The 18,931-nt window shown below is 49.9% G+C and overlaps 1 protein-coding gene across 8 annotated transcripts in view; it reads right to left on the bottom strand.

Moving 5' to 3' along the window:
• Positions 1-18,931, bottom strand: part of gria3b (glutamate receptor, ionotropic, AMPA 3b) — a 97,810-nt gene that overhangs the window by 64,656 nt on the left and 14,223 nt on the right. The gene's annotated exons all lie outside the window — the stretch shown is intronic.

Raw genomic sequence — 18,931 nt, 5'->3', positions numbered from 1 at the left:
TCTAATCAACTGAGCAAGTATTTCTGACTGACCTTCAGTTGTCCTTGAACTAAATCTGCATGGTCAGTTGCCCATTTCTGAAGGCCAATGTCCATTATTTGACAAATAAGTTGATCATCTCCAGATGCTATTGTGCACTAATTCACACACAGGCTTGTGCTTCCCTCATGTTTCTGCATCCCAGTCTGGCTTCGCCTTTGAGGACATAGATGGGCTCTCAGACTTTGACGACTCTCCCTTCAATGGAGAAACTGATTGCTTTTGATCAGAGGCAGCCTTTGAAGTGCACAGTCAAAACGCTCCCCCTTATCGGATGCTCACTTAAAAAAATGACCCCCCCCCCCCCCGATTGTTCTACTGTGTCCCATTTTCTGGCAGAGTGCCGCATTATCCCTCGTCATGGCATGGACGCATCCCCTGGCTCCATAGCAGCTGCAGAGGAAACCACACCGTTTGCATGAAGCCCCCCCCCCCAGCAGCTCGGAGTTTGTCGCACTGCATTCTCTGCCAGGGCTCAGGATCCGTGGAAACCGTGCCTCTTCTCACCGGCCCATATTCCGAGCTTCGCAGCGTTCCTGCCTGCATCTCTGTAAGTGTTACCTCCCCATTGGAACGCCTCTTCATTGCCACACCCCCTGGTCCATTGACCATCTGCATGTAACCATCATCTCAAGCTCCCTGAAAACACTCCACTTGTCTCACTTAAGATTTAATCTTCCCCCCTCCCCCACCATTTCACAGCACGTGTGGGGGAATAATGGAAGCTCATAGCTCCTCTGTCCCTTTTCTGCTATGTAATTAAATGAAAGCATCGCCGGCTGAATGGCACTGGATATAAACAAGGGCCATTTTACGGTTTGGGGTGGGCTGGGGGGGGTGGAGGCCAAGCTCATCATCAATTTTCATAATCCAGACACAATCCTCATGTGTCACGGTGGATTTATAGAAGACATATTTACTCACAAGTGCACAAACAACCCCTTCGGTAGGCACAGCGACAGTTTGCCCAGAGACGGACAAAGACGTCTGCCTTCTTTCTGAACGTCCGCCGGCGTCCCACTGGAAATCTGTGCCACACTGAGGTGCTTCCTACTTTTCGGTCTGTGTTGGTTACCGTTTTTAACGTTCGGTTAATGAAAATCAAAAACCGCAGCTGCCCTAAACGGGGCATTTAATTTCCGATGCGGAAGGTGAATCTATTGTGCAGCAGCTAGAGCTCAAATTATAGAAAAAAAATGATGTAAATGATTTGCCCTCTAGTCTTGTTTTCACCCCACGGTAAAGTAATTATGGGATTTCGGTATCTTCACCTCCCATACTTGTGCTAAACGTTTTTCTTTTTTTTTTTGAGTTAAGTAGGAACACACATCGCCCCAGTGGAGATGGTTCGCAGAAAAAAGAAAAGTCAGTTCGCTCGGCTCTTCTTCATCCTCATCCCTCGCCTCTATCCCTCCTCCCACTCGTCCCCTTTCTGTTCTTTTCTTAATGTCCCCCCCCCCGTTGCTGTTGCTCCAGGCTTGCTTCAGCCTCGTCCTCCTCAGAAGCTCAGCCACAGTGACACAACAGATAATCGCTGTGGGGGATTACATCAGCGCTCCTCATTTAGCAATCTGTAGTGCTGCAAAGCGCTTGTTTCAGTGCTGCAGCGGAATTTAACAGCCTCCCCAAGTGGAAAACAGCAGAAGGGCTGCATGCATTTTGCCATTCTGCACATCGCAACCTGTTTTAATAACGATATCCATCTATCCATCCATCCATCCATCCATCCATCTTCCAACAGCTAATCCACTCCCAGTTGGCAGGGAGCCTGAAGCCTTTACCCTGTGGAGCCCTGGACATGTAGCAGGGGAATAAGCTGGATGGGATGCAGGTCCATCAGCACAATCACTGTATGTATGAACATTACAAGACCGGCGATGTTAATAAAGGAATAATTTTAACTTATTCTTGACAGATCTTACAAAGATTTACAGCACCCATCAAAAGTCTGGACTCACCTGCTATTAACACATTTGTCTCAATTGTAGCTATGTTATTCACCTTAGTATAATGCCTAAAGGTAATGAAATTACACAAATCAAATACTGCAACAAACAGGAGGAGTGTTCAACATCTCAACATTTTTGACTCCTCAAAATAGACCCTTTTTGTTTCAATGACGGCATTGCAGACTCTCTGCGTTCTTTCATCCAGCTTCCAGACGTAGCCACCTGGGATGCTTCTCCATCAGTCCTGAAGGAGATTCTGTAAGTTCTGGGCACAAGTTGGCCACCTCGCTCTTACTCTTCGATCCAACTCATCCCAAATCAGGTCTATAGGGTTTAGGTGGGGGGATTGTGGGGGCCAGGTCATCTGTCACAGTGCTCCATCTCTTTCCATCTTTCATAACCTTGAAGTGTGTTTAGAGGTATCATCTTGTTAAAAAAAACATTACTTTCAACAGGTGTGTCCAGACTTTTGAGTGTTTCTGTACAAACCGTTACTGTGCTTACATGCGACTGATTACACGGGAAATGTCCACACTTTCATCATTCTTAATTATACTTAATTGCCATAATTATTCACTATTCAGGAGCACTCCTCCCGGGTTCATCGCTGCTACTCCATGAGTTACGACACCTCGCTGCGAGTCCAGCACTAGGTCGAGTGTCACATGAGTCAAAGGAGCTTTGAGAAACTGATGGCATTTATCTAAATTTTAGTTTTAACCCACAGTTTTTCGTTCCATAAATAGATTTCTCAGGGCCCTTCTGCTAATTGCCCACCTGCTTGATCCTGATCCATAAGTTATACTTGTAGATTTTTTACATCCTTCTTCTCCATCCATGCAATGATGATGTTTAAATTTCTAACAGTTTACAGTTTGTTTTGAATTGATTAGAAATGGGGCGTCAGTCTGGGTGAGTCCATGACCTATCAGTTTTGGCGAGGGTCACATGACGTGACTCACTCATTATTATAGGCTGTTATTATCGCAGACTGCTATGCAGTGTCAGCCATGTTTACAGCCCCTGTGCCAGCAGATTATGGAGATCATATCACAGTGTAAGCGAGACGTGCCGTCATTCAAGCGGCAGCCTACGTTTTCTGTATCGAACGTCAGTTTGCACAAACCGAGTACATGGCGTTGAACTGGACGATCCCCGGAACTCAGTGTTTTAAAAGAAGCAGCACTTACTTAATGACCGTGAGTCTCACTCATTTCTGCCCCAGTGATGAACAGCTTGGCACTGCTGCAGATGTCTGCCCCTATTCAACCGGCCGGAGTCTATCCCCTGCCCCCCCCTCGCACGGGCCTGGAGTTCTGGCTGGCTGTCTGCATCCCACTGACGTAGACATGCCACCCAGAGCTTAGCGGCTCCCCCTCCCCCCTTTGCTCCCTTTTCTGAAACCTCCTGTTCATACAGTGACTTACCAATGCCAGGCACACCCTGCTACACATCCCCCCCCACCCCCCCACAGGCACCGGCGTTTGCCTCGGGGAGCCGACAGGGAGACTGCAGACTTCTCAGAGTGACACGTCTTGCCCTGGAGATTAAGAGCCTCGTCTGTGCCAGTGTGCGGTGCGGTGTCCCACACGGTGTGCGGTGCGGTGTCCCACACAGTGTGTGCGGTGCGGTGTCCCACACAGTGTGTGCGGTGCGGTGTCCCACGCGGCGCGCGGTGCGGTGTCCCACGCGGCGAGCGGTGCGGTGTCCCACGCGGCGAGCGGTGCGGTGTCCCACGCGGTGTGTGCGGTGCGGTGTCCCACACGGTGTGTGCGGTGCGGTGTCCCACACAGTGTGTGCGGTGCGGTGTCCCACACAGTGTGTGCGGTGCGGTGTCCCACACAGTGTGTGCGGTGCGGTGTCCCACACAGTGTGTGCGGTGCGGTGTCCCACACAGTGTGTGCGGTGCGGTGTCCCACACGGTGTGCGGTGCGGTGTCCCACACAGTGTGTGCGGTGCGGTGTCCCACACAGTGTGTGCGGTGCGGTGTCCCACACAGTGTGTGCGGTGCGGTGTCCCACACAGTGTGTGCGGTGCGGTGTCCCACACGGTGTGCGGTGCGGTGTCCCACACAGTGTGTGCGGTGCGGTGTCCCACACGGTGTGCGGTGCGGTGTCCCACACAGTGTGTGCGGTGCGGTGTCCCACACAGTGTGTGCGGTGCGGTGTCCCACACGGTGTGCGGTGCGGTGTCCCACACAGTGTGTGCGGTGCGGTGTCCCACACAGTGTGTGCGGTGCGGTGTCCCACACAGTGTGTGCGGTGCGGTGTCCCACACAGTGTGTGCGGTGCGGTGTCCCACACAGTGTGTGCTAGGAATAGCACGACATTCTCCAGCCCAAGAATGTGGATATGCATCACAGAATTAGCTGAGCTTAAATGTGTATGAGTATCACGGTGCACTGTAAACAGCCTATATAACGTACAATGTGTGTGTGTGTGTGTGTCCACAATGTGATACAAACCCCACAAGGGCAAATTCAATCATAAAAATCTGTGACTGCAATCAAAAAAGTAAAAATGCTAAAAGATTTGTATTTTGTTAGAGCTGGGTAGCAGTTAAGGTTATTATTATTGGCACTAGGGTTTCGTCTATAAAAATGAATGGACAGTCCCCACAAAGACATGAGTACAGGACTATGTGTGTGTGTGTGTGTGTGTGAGTGTGTCTCCCATCAGTCATCGGTCATAAATTATGGTGGGAAACCGAGGAGTAACTTGGCAAAATTTCTTGTTAAAACCAGTTCCCCTTATCACATAGTCACAGCTGGTTTGAACATGTCTGAATAAATTATCAGATACTAAGTGGTGTAGTACTGCTACAATTTCTCAACCAATCCAATAAAAACCTTCAGCTGCCCATACACCCATCCAAACCTGAAAATTCTAACAGAATTACATTAGAAAGTCTTGGGTGAACTTCCACTCTTGTTATAATTAGAGCGTCAAGGTTTTCACAATGCATTTCAAAGCACTCCGGATCAGAACAAAACCCGGAGCCAAAGTACAAATACTACGCTGTCGGGTAAAAGGTTCAGCAGAAGATGTTCAGCTGATCTGCAAACTGATTTTTGCAGGATGTAACACACTGACATTAATCACCCGTAGATCTGTTAGTCGTGGATGGAAAAAGTGGCTGTGGTAGTAGATCTGTTAGTCGTGGATTGTAAAGCGGCTGTGGTAGTAGATCTGTTAGTCATGGATGGTAAAAGCGGCTGTGGTAGTAGATCTGTTAGTCGTGGATTGTAAAGCGGCTGTGGTAGTAGATCTGTTAGTCATGGATGGTAAAAGCGGCTGTGGTAGTAGATCTGTTAGTCGTGTATGGTAAAAGTGGCTGTGGTAGTAGATCTGTTGGTCGTGGATGGCAAAAGTGGCTGTGGTAGTAGATCTGTTAGTCGTGGATGGTAAAAGCGGCTGTGGTAGTAGATCTGTTAGTCGTGGATGGTAAAAGCGGCTGTGGTAGTAGATCTGTTGGTCGTGGATGGCAAAAGTGGCTGTGGTAGTAGATCTGTTAGTCGTGGATGGTAAAAGGGCTCTGGTAGTAGATCTGTTAGCAGTGGATGGTAAAAGCGGCTGTGGTAGTAGATCTGTTAGTCGTGTATGTTAAAAGGGCTCTGGTAGTAGATCTGTTAGCAGTGGATGGTAAAAGCGGCTGTGGGAGCAGATCTGTTAGCAGTGGATGGTAAAAGCGGCTGTGGGAGCAGATCTGTTAGCCGTGGATTGTAAAGCGGCTGTGGTAGATCTGTTAGTCGTGGATGGTAAAAGCGGCTCTGGTAGTAGATCTGTTAGTCGTGTATGGTAAAAGCGGCTCTGGTAGTAGATCTGTTAGTCGTGTATGGTAAAAGCGGCTCTGGTAGTAGATCTGTTAGGCGTGGATGGTAAAAGCGGCTCTGGCAGTAGATCTGTTAGCCGTGGATGGTAAAAGCGGGTGTGGTAGATCTGTTAGCCGTGGATGGTAAAAGCGGCTCTGGCAGTAGATCTGTTAGCCGTGGATGGTAAAAGCGGGTGTGGTAGAAGATCTGTTAGTTGTGGATGGTAAAAGCGGCTGTGGTAGTAGATCTGTTGGGCGTGGATTGTAAAGCGGATGTGGGAGCAGATCTGTTTGTGAGGAATGCAGACCAGGCCAGGCCAACTGTCCAAAAACCCATTTGAAATTGGCTGATAAGGTCTGCTGGTTTTATCTGGAATTTCCTCTGGAACTTCCAGTGCTTCGCATATTAACCTCGGTAAAGCCGTATAAATAAGAACCGAGTAACAGATAGACAAAATTAATTACACGCTTTAGCCAGTGAAAGAACTCATAAGAAAATATTTAAATGAAAGGGCTACTGCAGACATTTTCTAAAAACAATTACTGTTCTGCAGACTTTAAAAAAAATCACACGTAAAGTGCGGCATTGATAACCAGCTGATCGCTTTTGGCTGCATGCAGGAAGAAGTCGCTCCTGTACCTGAGTTTTGTAGCTGCTCTGCATAAGAATCTCATCTGACTGGTCTTAATTAAGACATACAGGACAGACAATCAGTGAAAGCTGCACCTGACATTATCTGAGAGCAGAGACTCCAAGGAGAAAAGCAGAACGATATCCATGCAATTAAATGTTATCATCATGCTTCTTTTTTCTCCTCTACACTCGCCTTTTAGTGTCGGAGGTGTTACAGAACGATCCTAATGCCCCCAATGCTAATCCCTGCAATTACCGAACACTGGTGAAGTGTAGTCATTCAGTTAAAATTTGGTGCAAATGAAATTTGCGGTTTTTACGATAGTCTTCATGAGTTTTATAGAGGTAGTTGTTGCTGGATATGAATCTCTAGGGGTATCTTAGACATTAAAGGCGTGCTGGGTGCACGATATTCTGTAATTGGATTTTTGGGGATCTGTTGAGCAGGTCTTGCACCAGCAACTAATCCCCAATCAGCACCACAGGGGTGTAAGTGTGCTTCTTGACGACGGATTGGGAGGAAGCGTGTCGCGAGGAAAGAGGTGTTACGGTGCCGCTGTGGGACACGACAGAAAACGTGTCCGCGCGCCTCAGCAGGACTGTAGGCTAATTCAACCCCAGGGTACAATTTGTGATAGTTCAGAAAGTGTGGTGATCTACCAGGTGTTGGTGTGTGAGTGGGTTACGTTTGGGATCATTCTCAGGTTCTTCTTACTGAGAGGTGTGATGGCAAGAGGGCAGCGTGGTCTGGTGCAGAATAATATTTCAGTATTACAATCCAACACATGATAGGGGCTGATCATAGGAGTACTGAAGGAACTACAAGACATATAACCAGTGTAGTGTAAACGGACAGCTCTGATGAACCTGCCCTGTTCAATTACATTAGGCCGTAAAGCCAAGGAGATATGAGGAGAATGAGTCGTTTCGGAGCAGCCTTATGTCGGGTGGTACACCCTGGCCCAGAGTGGGATGGAACGTCACAACTATTCTGGCAACCTCTTCTAAAAGAGGGATGAGATTCACAACTGGTCTGGCAACCTATTCTAAGAGAGGGATGAGACACCACAATGGGTTTGGCAACCCTGGCTGAAAAAAAGATGGGATGCCGCAACTGTTCTGGCAACCCTGGCTAAAAGAAAGATGGGATGCCGCAACTGATCTAGCAATTCTAGATAAGAAATGGATGAAATTTCACATGTGGTCTAGGAACCTTGACTGAAAGAGGTATAGGAGGTAACAGCTGGTCTGGCAATCCTGGCTAAGAGAAAAACAGAACACCATAACTGGTCCGGCAACCCAGGTTATGAAAGAAATGGCATGCCACAACTGATCTGGCAATCCTGGCTATGAGAGGGATGGGACACCATAACTGATCTGGCAACCCAGAGATGGGACAGCACAGCTGGTAAGGCTGTCAGTCACAGCCTCCCACACAGTGGTCACGACAACTTGCCTGCAGGCCAGACTTTGGTGCCGCCTCCCTGTGGAGATATTGCAGTATCCTTTGAGTACCATCACCCACGAAAGGGAGGCTTGCTGTCTGCACAAACGTAGGACTGCAGCCCTTGTAAATGAAACCACCTGCATTTCCAAGTAATGTGAGTCTTTGAACCCTCTGGGGGTGCCCACCGAGAAAGCCAGGGGCTACTGCTTTTCCACTGCCAGTGGACAGAGCTCAATCCTGACTTGTTGCTATTGTCCTTTGAGACAGTTCCTGTCTCCTTTCACTGCCAGGCTACAAGGGCTGAGCCCTGCGGGAGAGATAGATGTGTCACACAGCGGATTCGGTTCCATGGCTGAAGGTTGACACTGGACCTCTGTTCCAATCTGCACTAGTCCAGTTTTGTGGCTCAATTCATGACCAGCTCCAGTGGAGAGTGAAAGCCCTGAATCAAGCCTGTACAGAACATTCAGTTTGTTGGCTGATTGTGGGCATGAATAGCAATTGAAACTCTCTTTATTGAGTTATGGAGCCCCTTGTGCAACTACTCAGAATAATAAATGAAGGAATCAGGCGAACAGTGTTTAATACAATAATTTCCACTCACAGTCAGACTGTAAAATTTTTATCACATCATCAAGGCTGATATCAGTAGTAGGAGTGAAAAAGTTCACGGGAGAGATTTTTTGATTAGTATATTATTAACCTTATATACATTATTATGATTATTAACTTTGATTGCTAGTCTAATTTATTCAAACATGGAGTGAATTATTTTTCTTCTGACTGGCACAAAGAGGTCTGCCTCAGCTAACAATCAGTACTGGGGATTTAAACAATAACATCATATAAAACTCCTCATAACAGGTCAAGCTGTTCCTGATTGTCAAATTCAAGAGTTTTTAAGTTTTCTCCGGGACATCTTGCGGTGCAGTGAATACTCAGCAAGAAATGATGTAGACTTACACAGACTATTTACTTAATTGAAGTGGGTTAATTCCTTTTAAGGAAATTGTTTAACTTGGGACACAAAGCCCTGATCTTTTCCCTGAAATAATGAATCCTGTCCTGTTTATATAATTGACTGCGGTTTTATAAATCCTTCAGTTTAATAGGTAATGCTTTACATTCAAAATGCATCTATAGAAGATCTTTAAGCAGCATGTAAGTATAGAAGTGCTATGAATGCATTCTAAAGGCATTATGAAGGTACACTGAATGTTCTATCAATGCATTACGAATGCATTATGAAGGTGCACTTAATGTATAGTCTTAACATACTATATACTATATCTACTTCTGTTTGGATACTCTTAAAATCAATTCGCTTCTCACTGAGATACATTAATGGAATCTTGAGTTTATCCTGTTTGCTAATGCAGTTGTCACACCCTCTTCTCTTCATTTACGCTTGTGCTCCCATCTGAAACATGTACGTGCTACACCCATGTGCTGCAGAACATCCCAGAGATCCAGGATAGACCAGGACTCTTCCATCTAGGCAGCTCATGGATGTAGCTCTCACTAATAGCCTGCTGAGACAAGGAGGGGGTTGGCAGGAAGGACTCCAGGATCTAGTGCCAAGAAGACCAATGTGTACCAGAAGCAGCACCATCAGAGCTCTCCCACTGCTGCCTGGAGGCCTTGTTGAGGCAGCCACAACTGATCCATCGCCCTGTACCTTCTTATTGGTTAAGAATCGGTAGACTGGGCTTTGACCCCTGCATGTGTTGTTTTGGGTGAGGTACCATGATAAGGGCAAAGAGGGGGCAGACATGGATGCTGTGCTGCTGGCAGGCTTTCGGACCACGAGGATGGTGGCAGTCATTGGTGTGAGCAGGGCGGTCGGACAAACGAATGGAGGCAGACGCCACATGTGCTTCTGCCATTGCCTCAGGTGCCTCGGGTGACAGGCCAATTGAAGGCAGAGTTGTGAGGCCGCGGGGGGGGGGGGGGGTCATCCAGCAGTGTCATCTTGATTGTCATCCCTCTGCAGCTCCTTTGCTCGCCACTGACACGGTCGGCCTCTCTCTCTCGTTACTCATATCCTAGCAGGGCAGCCATTCGTCTTCCTTTCTTTGCCATTTCTGAGGACCTCTGATGCCCCGCAGGGGGTGAGAACATCTGAGGGAAGCTTTCCATTGGAGGGATCACGCGTGGAAGTGTTCCAGAACGTCTTTTCAGCCTGCAGCTGTGGAGGATTAGTTATCATCCCGGCCCAGGATTCACTTCCTGCTCTGCAGCGCAACCCCACAAATAAGATGTCACGATCAAGCGAGGAACATGATCCCAGGGAGCAGGGCGTGACGGAGCTATGGGCTGCCGTACAGCAGCTCACGCATGGAGAGTACACCAGCCTCTGCCAGCTCGCCATCCTCCTCCAAATTCTGCTATGCCTAGTATTTAACGGACTGTATCAGATACCCTAAGCCCATAGTATGCAAATCAAAGCCTTTTTATCGATGTCTAAGTGGAACTCTTTGATGTCATAGGCTGTTATTGTGATTATTAATGCTTTTGATGAAATTAATTCATGTAAAATGTCTACTCAACACGCAGCAGAAGTCTGGCCTCAATGAACCATGTAAGTCTTGCTTCTCATAAGTGTGCCTTAATACAACATATCAACTTATCGTCATATAAAATTTAAACTATAAGAAAATGAGAGACTTTGATAAACAGTCGATAAGGAACTTTGCTTGACAGCACACAACAGTCTATCAGATCACAGAAGCAAACACAATTTCAACCAATCATATGGCAGGCTTTTAAGAACGGACAACCTATGTCAAAAGTGGCCAATCTTATCTGCAAAGGGCCGGTGTGTATGTAGGTTTTTGGGGTAACTGCTAGGTCAGCTGTTCAAACCCAGGTGTGAGGACTCTTCAACCAATCATTCTTCTAATTAGTAATCTAATTTGGGAGTTGCAGCGAAAATCTACACACACAGCGGCCCTTTCTGGTTAAGATCGGCCACCCTTGACCTGTACCCAACAAAAACACGTCAAGGTCGTTTGAGCCAGCAGAGCACACCATGCTATGTTATAATATTACGGAAGAGAAACTCCCACTCAGAGCCAACATCAAGTGTCGGTGAAGAAAACTACAGGGCAGCAGCCACAACATCTTCTTAAAAAAAGAGTTTTTTATTATATTTTAATATTGTGGATAGACAAGGTAAATTGTATTAAATTGTATAAAATCCGACACACAACAAACTGACAACTTTACCAGCAATGTTGTACCCAACCCCTGGAATGAGACGGAGAGGCAGAGAAACCCAGCAACAAACCATACTGTCGGTGTTTTCTAGTGCTAAGGCCAACAAAAAAAAAAGTTTTTTTAATATAATTTATTTATGAAACGTCATTTTCACGTCCTCTTTTTCATTAATTGATTTAAGAGAAACCCCAAGATGAGGAACCTAGAGCCTAGAAATAAAGAAATAATGATTTGTATTATAGCCCAATAGTCCGATAACCATCGATGTTGACTGATAAGAAAACACTACCATGGTAAAATGTTTTATCATATCATCCAGCCCTACTCCCAAGGAACATTCTGGATTGTTGGTGGACTCCAAAAGATGTTAATTCTCATAAGTACAGCATGCCAGAATTCGGTAGGTAGTTGGGATTCCAATGACTATTATTCCTTGGAATGTTGTCCAAACTAGTAATGACCTTTAAATTGTGTTAATATTGCTTCTCAGTGGCTTAAGTCCCCAGCTGGGGCTGTAAAGGACACAGTACAGCTTCAGCAATTTGTGCCAGTAAAGCAACAGTTTGAGGGAGACACACGTAAGAAGCAGACTGCTGATGAGAACAGATGTTGGGCTCATCAATCTGAACGCACCACTGAACCTTGTTAAAAAAATTCAGCCATAGGACAGTGTTAGCAAAACCGCGTCAAAATAAAAGCTCAGTGTCCGTCGTGCTCAACTGATTGTTGTACCACAGACCCAATGTGGAGACAAAACAAGACATGACATTGTCTTGGCTGCAAATCTGATCAGAATGCAGAGTAAGAGCTTATGAAACTCATTCCTCAGGAGTAAAACCATGAGTGTAATCAAAGGAGAAGAAATCATCTACAAATTGTTCGGAATGATATCCTCCTCCATGCACAAAAAAAGGTCAGTTAGACTATTTGCTATCCCTCAAGCGTGAGATCCCTCTGTGTAATTTCTTCAGATTTAATCTTAAAAGGAGCTAGATGTGTAACGAAAATCAATAGACATTTTGAATAAACTTGATGGGGTGCCTGTGACTGAGGTGTGGGAAGTACAATAGGAATAAAGAGTCAATATGGGCCAGGCCTTTGGCGATCCACTTAACGGCAGAATACAGGAAATGAAGCCATTTACCACAGAACACACAGAAATGAGCATGAGATAATCATGCACTGCCTCCTGTTCCTTGTGGGAACACACACACACACACACACACACACACACACACACACACATTTCCTCAACGAGAAATATCTCATCCTGTAGCTATGACCTGATCACCACGTACGGCGTTCCTTCATAAATTAACCAGCAGTGCTGAGACATACAGTATATGAAGTGGAGGACATTCATTGTAAAATATTTTTCTACTGACGATATTGTGGAGGGTTTGCTCAGACAGTTTGTGCAGCTGGATCGAAGTCAACTGCTCCAAAAATGGTTAATCTTCTCTGCCTTGGGAGGACAAAGATGTACACATTATTTAAAGCCCACAATTAACGTAAGAGGCATGTAATTTAAGTGTAAGCAAAGGATGAAAGTGCTGGCAAATACCCATTGATAATGCAGAAAATGTTATAAGAACATGCTACGAATATCATATAGAGGCATAATGATCTAGGGTTGGTCAGGTATCTGCATGTGTGTGTAATAAAAGTAATGAAATACATAAGGGTAACAGAGCATGTTGAAATGCACTGTGTGCACTTTGCAGCCATAAAAATGAAGCTCCATCCCTTGAACTGGAAGCCTTAAAACGAACATTGAACATTATTCCTTAAATTCTGATTCATAGCTTCTGCCTTCTACTCAACGGAATGTGCTGATATGTGTCCCCCCCCGGTACGGCGACGTGGGGGGTAGCACACGAAGCACAGAGGCCATGTGCTGTGACTTTTGATTGGTCACGGAGCTACCGCTGTCCCCCGCCGTCCCCCGCGCCGCCCCGCCGTCCCCCGCGCCGCCCCGCTGTCCCCCGTTGTCCTCCGCGCCGCCCCGCTGTCCCCCGCCCCGCCGTCGCCCCTGTCCCCAACACCGCCCCGCCGTCCCCCGCCCCGCCGTCGCCCCTGTCCCCAACACCGCCCCGCCGTCCCCCGCCCCGCCGTCGCCCCTGTCCCCAACACCGCCCCGCCGTCCCCCGCGCCGCCCCGCCGTCCCCCGCCGTCCCCCGCGCCGCCCCGCCGTCCCCCGCCCCGCCGTCGCCCCTGTCCCCAACACCGCCCCGCTGTCCCCCGCCCCGCCGTCGCCCCTGTCCCCAACACCGCCCCGCCGTCCCCCGCGCCGCCCCGCCATCCCCCGCCGTCCCCCGCGCCGCCCCGCCGTCCCCCGCCGTCCCCCGCGCCGCCCCGCCGTCCCCCGCCCCGCCGTCGCCCCTGTCCCCAACACCGCCCCGCTGTCCCCCGCCCCGCCGTCGCCCCTGTCCCCAACACCGCCCCGCCGTCCCCCGCGCCGCCCCGCCGTCCCCCGCCGTCCCCCGCGCCGCCCCGCTGTCCCCCGCCCCGCCGTCGCCCCTGTCCCCGCCGTCGCCCCTGTCCCCAACGCCGCCCCGCCGTCCCCCGCCGTCCCCCCGCGCCGCCCCGCTGTCCCCCGCCCCGCCGTCGCCCCTGTCCCCGCCGTCGCCCCTGTCCCCAACGCCGCCCCGCCGTCCCCCGCGCCGCCCCGCCGTCCCCCGCGCCGCCCCGCTGTCCCCCGTTGTCCCCCGCGCCGCCCCGCCGTCCCCCGCCCCGCCGTCGCCCCTGTCCCCAACACCGCCCCGCCGTCCTCCGCCCCGCCGTCGCCCCTGTCCCCAACACCGCCCCGCCGTCCCCCGCCCCGCCGTCGCCCCTGTCCCCAACACCGCCCCGCCGTCCCCCGCGCCGCCCCGCCGTCCCCCGCCGTCCCCCGCGCCGCCCCGCCGTCCCCCGCCCCGCCGTCGCCCCTGTCCCCAACACCGCCCCGCTGTCCCCCGCCCCGCCGTCGCCCCTGTCCCCAACACCGCCCCGCCGTCCCCCGCGCCGCCCCGCCGTCCCCCGCCGTCCCCCGCCGTCCCTTGCGCCGCCCCGCTGTCCCCCGCCCCGCCGTCGCCCCTGTCCCCGCCGTCGCCCCTGTCCCCAACGCCGCCCCGCCGTCCCCCGCCGTCCCCCGCGCCGCAGGTGAGGGGATGTGTGTGATTGCGGCAGCGTCCGTCAGCGTCTCCCTCAGCCACTCCGGAACAGGACAGATCCTGATTTAGGGTGCCAATACTGAGCAGGGGGGCGCGGTAGGAGCAGCGTATTCATACTACCGCTGTTCTGCGTTAATTTCCCCTGTGTTTTCCTCCGCTACTCTTCACCAGCCTGTACTCTCACCTCCTCACGGGCAGTGGAGGAGGGACTGAGTATCGTTAACTGGCTACAGCACGATGAAGCGGAATATAAAGCGTCTGTCACAGGCTCCCCTCACACGCATGGCGGATGAGGGACCCGCCGGAGTCGGACCAGGCTGCGCAGAGGCTCCTCAGCACCGTGATTCATCTGACCTTGCTCATGGGGGTGGGATCAGGAGGCACTGGGAGTGCCAAGGGCGGGCAGCGGCAGGGCAGGTCCGGAGGGGGAGTGGATTGTATGGGACAGTGCTCCCCGACGTGTCGTAACGGAGCCAGATAATGGTGTAGGATTATTCATAAAGCAATAATGTGGAGTAGAAGGATGCTAGACTGATGTATAGCCTGCTGAATTATCATGGGGGGGCAGGGCTGTGGAAAAAAAAGGCTTGAATCGAGTCCTGGAAAAGGAAAAAAAAATTCTGCTGACTGCTGCTGCGATGAAGATCTTTTTAAAGCGACACAGATCTAATACTGAGCATCGCTTTTTCTCCAATGCCTCCCCAGACAAGGGGGGCAAAAAAAACACTGAGGCTAATAAAGGGATCTGCCCCCCCAAATGACTGTGCTCCCTCAGCCTCAAAGAAAACACACCATTTTTGTTTAAAAAGGGGGGATTTAATCTGGGCCCACCGAAGATGTTTAACGGCAATCAGACGCGGGCAGGCTGCAGAGCTGGTGATGGATGGCCCGCAATGACAGAGGAGAGCCGTTTGTTCCCCCTCTCTGTGCGAACAAAGAGCAGGACGTTGTTTTATAATAAACTGTTTATTGCTCGGCACGCAGCCTGGCCTCCATGTGCTCAGTGTTGCATGGCGGCTTCCCGCGTCCCTGGGCCCCCCGGCTCCCTTTCCTGCTTCATTGTTGCATATTTTTTTCTTTTTTTTTGTTTTTTTCGCTCGGCTGAACCTACATCTGTATGCGCCTCCATCACCGCTACGTGTTGATATCATCTCCAGTGCTGTACGTTCCTGTAGAGGAGGCCGCGGGACCACCGTCACTCCGCATTCTGGTAGAAGAGACCGCGGGACCACCGTCACTCTGAGTTCCGGTAGAAGAGACCGCGGGACCACCGTCACTCTGCATTCTGGTAGAAGAGACCGCGGGACCACCGTCACTCTGCATTCTGGTAGAAGAGACCGCGGGACCACCGTCACTCTGAGTTCCGGTAGAAGAGACCGCGGGACCACCGTCACTCTGCATTCCGGTAGAGGAGGCCGCGGGACCACCGTCACTCTGCATTCCGGTAGAGGAGGCCGCGGGACCACCGTCACTCTGCATTCTGGTAGAAGAGACCGCGGGACCTCCGTCACTCTGCATTCCGGTAGAAGAGACCGCGGGACCACCGTCACTCTGCATTCTGGTAGAAGAGACCGCGGGACCTCCGTCACTCTGCATTCCGGTAAAAGAGACCGCGGGACCTCCGTCACTCTGCATTCCGGTAGAAGAGACCGCGGGACCACCGTCACTCTGCATTCCGGTAGAAGAGACCGCGGGACCTCCGTCACTCTGCATTCCGGTAGAAGAGACCGCGGGACCTCCGTCACTCTGCATTCCGGTAGAAGAGACCACGGGACCACCGTCGCTCTACATTCCGGTAGAGGAGGCCACAGGACGACTGTTGCTCTGCATTCCGGTAGAGGAGGCCACGGGACCACCGTCACTCTGCATTCCGGTAGAAGAGACCGCGGGACCTCCGTCACTCTGCATTCCGGTAGAGGAGGCCACGGGACCACCGTCACTCTGCATTCTGGTAGAAGAGACCGCGGGACCTCCGTCACTCTGCATTCCGGTAGAAGAGACCGTGGGACCACCGTCACTCTGCATTCCGGTAGAAGAGACCGCGGGACCACCGTCACTCTGCATTCCGGTAGAGGAGGCCACGGGACCACCGTCACTCTGCATTCCGGTAGAGGAGGCCACGGGACCACCGTTGCTCTGAGTTCCGGTAGAGGAGGCCACAGGACGACTGTTGCTCTGCATTCCGGTAGAGGAGGCCGCGGGACCACCGTCACTCTGCATTCCGGTAGAGGAGGCCGCGGGACCTCCGTCACTCTGCATTCCGGTAGAGGAGGCCGCGGGACCACCGTTGCTCTGAGTTCCGGTAGAGGAGGCCACAGGACGACTGTTGCTCTGCATTCCGGTAGAGGAGGCCGCGGGACCACCGTCACTCTGCATTCCGGTAGAGGAGGCCACGGGACCACCGTCACTCTGCATTCCGGTAGAGGAGGCCACGGGACCACCGTTGCTCTGAGTTCCGGTAGAGGAGGCCACAGGACGACTGTTGCTCTGCATTCCGGTAGAGGAGGCCGCGGGACCACCGTCACTCTGCATTCCGGTAGAGGAGGCCACGGGACCACCGTCACTCTGCATTCCGGTAGAGGAGGCCACGGGACCACCGTCACTCTGCATTCCGGTAGAGGAGGCCGCGGGACCACCGTCACTCTGAGTTCGGGTAGAGGAGGCCACAGGACGACTGTTGCTCTGCATTCCGGTAGAGGAGGCCGGAGCGGGCTGGGCTTTGCCGGAGAGCCTCATTAACAAGGAGGACCTTCTCTCATCTGCCTGCCTGCCTGACTTCCTTCTGCAGTGGTTTTCTATGAAATTCAGCACTTCTGTGGACTGCGACAGCATTTAAAGAAGCCATTTGGCCTCAGAAAATAGCAGACTGGGCTGAACTGTGCCAAAACAAAAAAAGGAACCACTACTGAGGTGTGAGGAGCAGACAAATGTAGGATTGAGCGACGTATCAGCTCTACTAGGGAAATGCTTGTTTTCTCCTGCGCTGACTATGAAGATCGCCTTAAAATCATGCCTGATCTCCACTGAGAGCCGGTGATAGCTGAGGCTAGGGGCCCATCGCGAACTGATGACATCACAGAAGTGCTTCCAGCAACTCCTGCTCTTCCGGCAACTTGACTCATGCACTTTGCCGTAAGAAGTTGATTTGACGCCTCTGCTAAGGTACTTTGAACTGAACTGCAGCCTTCAGTGTTCAAAAGTGGCCCCTGTGATCCGTTATATATATTTAAGGGTGTGGCGGAAATGCCGAATGTCGCATGTACAAATACTATTTCCTAGTGGAAAATGTAACAGAAAAGACAGATCCGCAGTTCACTGCGAAAGCGGAACAAAAAAAATTCATAGTGGCTACAACAGAAGCAACACTTCTGTCACTTTTCACGCAAAGAATTATTTAGGCTGAATAAATGACCCACTTAAACACCTAGCACTGTATGCCTGAATTAGCTGTACCAGGCTTAAAATAATTACACTTGCATAGGTAACTTTAAAGATAGTATAGTGTGGCCGTATGGGACAATTGCCACGGTTTAAACAGCCAGAGAGAAATGGGCTCCTCTACAGAAGCTCTAAGCAAAGCGAAGGCTGTATTTAATCTGGGGACAATCTAGATATAGTTGTCGAAAAAAAACAAATCAAAACCAGAGGACGACTAAAACCAAAGACACATATTTTCAAGGTTAAATTAAATAATTTTGCTCTAATGATACTAAGCAATCTTTTTGAACACAACCCTTAGGAGTTCAATACAATGTTTGATTGACCTTTATCATGTTTGTTTTTATATTTGGAACAAGGCAAAACTAATTTTCAGACATCAAAGGCAATTATTAAATCATAAATATTAAAGCTAATATGACTGAAACCCAGGCAAAAAAGATCTGGGAGACTGAGGATTCTGTATTCATGTAACCAGGTAAAAACTACGTCAGCATTGGTTGATATTTGTATGACTTCCGCAAGATATCTGCTTTGATTTCATAGGTACATTAATACAGTTGCATAGTTAAATATACTTATTTTTATGTATGCCCGTTTAATAATATATTCCTACAACATAATCCACTGCCATTACCTAGGTATAAAGTATAAAGAATGTTTATTTTTCTTGGGGAAAATGAGTAATGACAATGACCAATCAATGGGATTGCCTGCATTACAGTGGAATGTGCAATAGGCTCATCTCAGCATCTGCCACAGACTATCCTATTGCTGTGGCCCTTGCATGTTGTTTTTCTCTGACACTGCAAGCTAATTAGGGTCTAGATGCCCCCCCCCCCCCCATCGTGCTTGGAGAGGAGTACGATCATTTAGCTGTGCTCAGAGAAACACTGCCCTTTTGATAGGCTTAGTGTGTTACATGTTCGGGAAATCACACAAGGGACTAATCTCTTGTAGAATCCACTCTCTACTGTATTGACTGACAGATAAATTAATGCTATTAATATTTCCCAACAGACTTGAATTTACAGCAGGTAATTTCAGCCTTGTCTGATTCATTAGCATGGACCTGTCGCATTTTTGTTGTGTTATTAGAATTCGCAAGAACCAGATAATGAAAAGGTGCAGTGATTAGTTTGTGTTTTCTGATATTTACACTAATTGCAAGACATTTACAGTCACTTTAAGACAAAAATGGAGTGAGATTAAGTAACTTGTCATCATCATCATTTGATCATAA

This window comes from Brienomyrus brachyistius, chromosome 10 (assembly GCF_023856365.1).
Source record: "Brienomyrus brachyistius isolate T26 chromosome 10, BBRACH_0.4, whole genome shotgun sequence".
Taxonomy (NCBI): Eukaryota; Metazoa; Chordata; class Actinopteri; order Osteoglossiformes; family Mormyridae; genus Brienomyrus; species Brienomyrus brachyistius.
The sequence above is the reverse complement of the archived record's forward strand: the minus strand, read 5'-3'. Positions and strand labels throughout refer to the sequence as shown.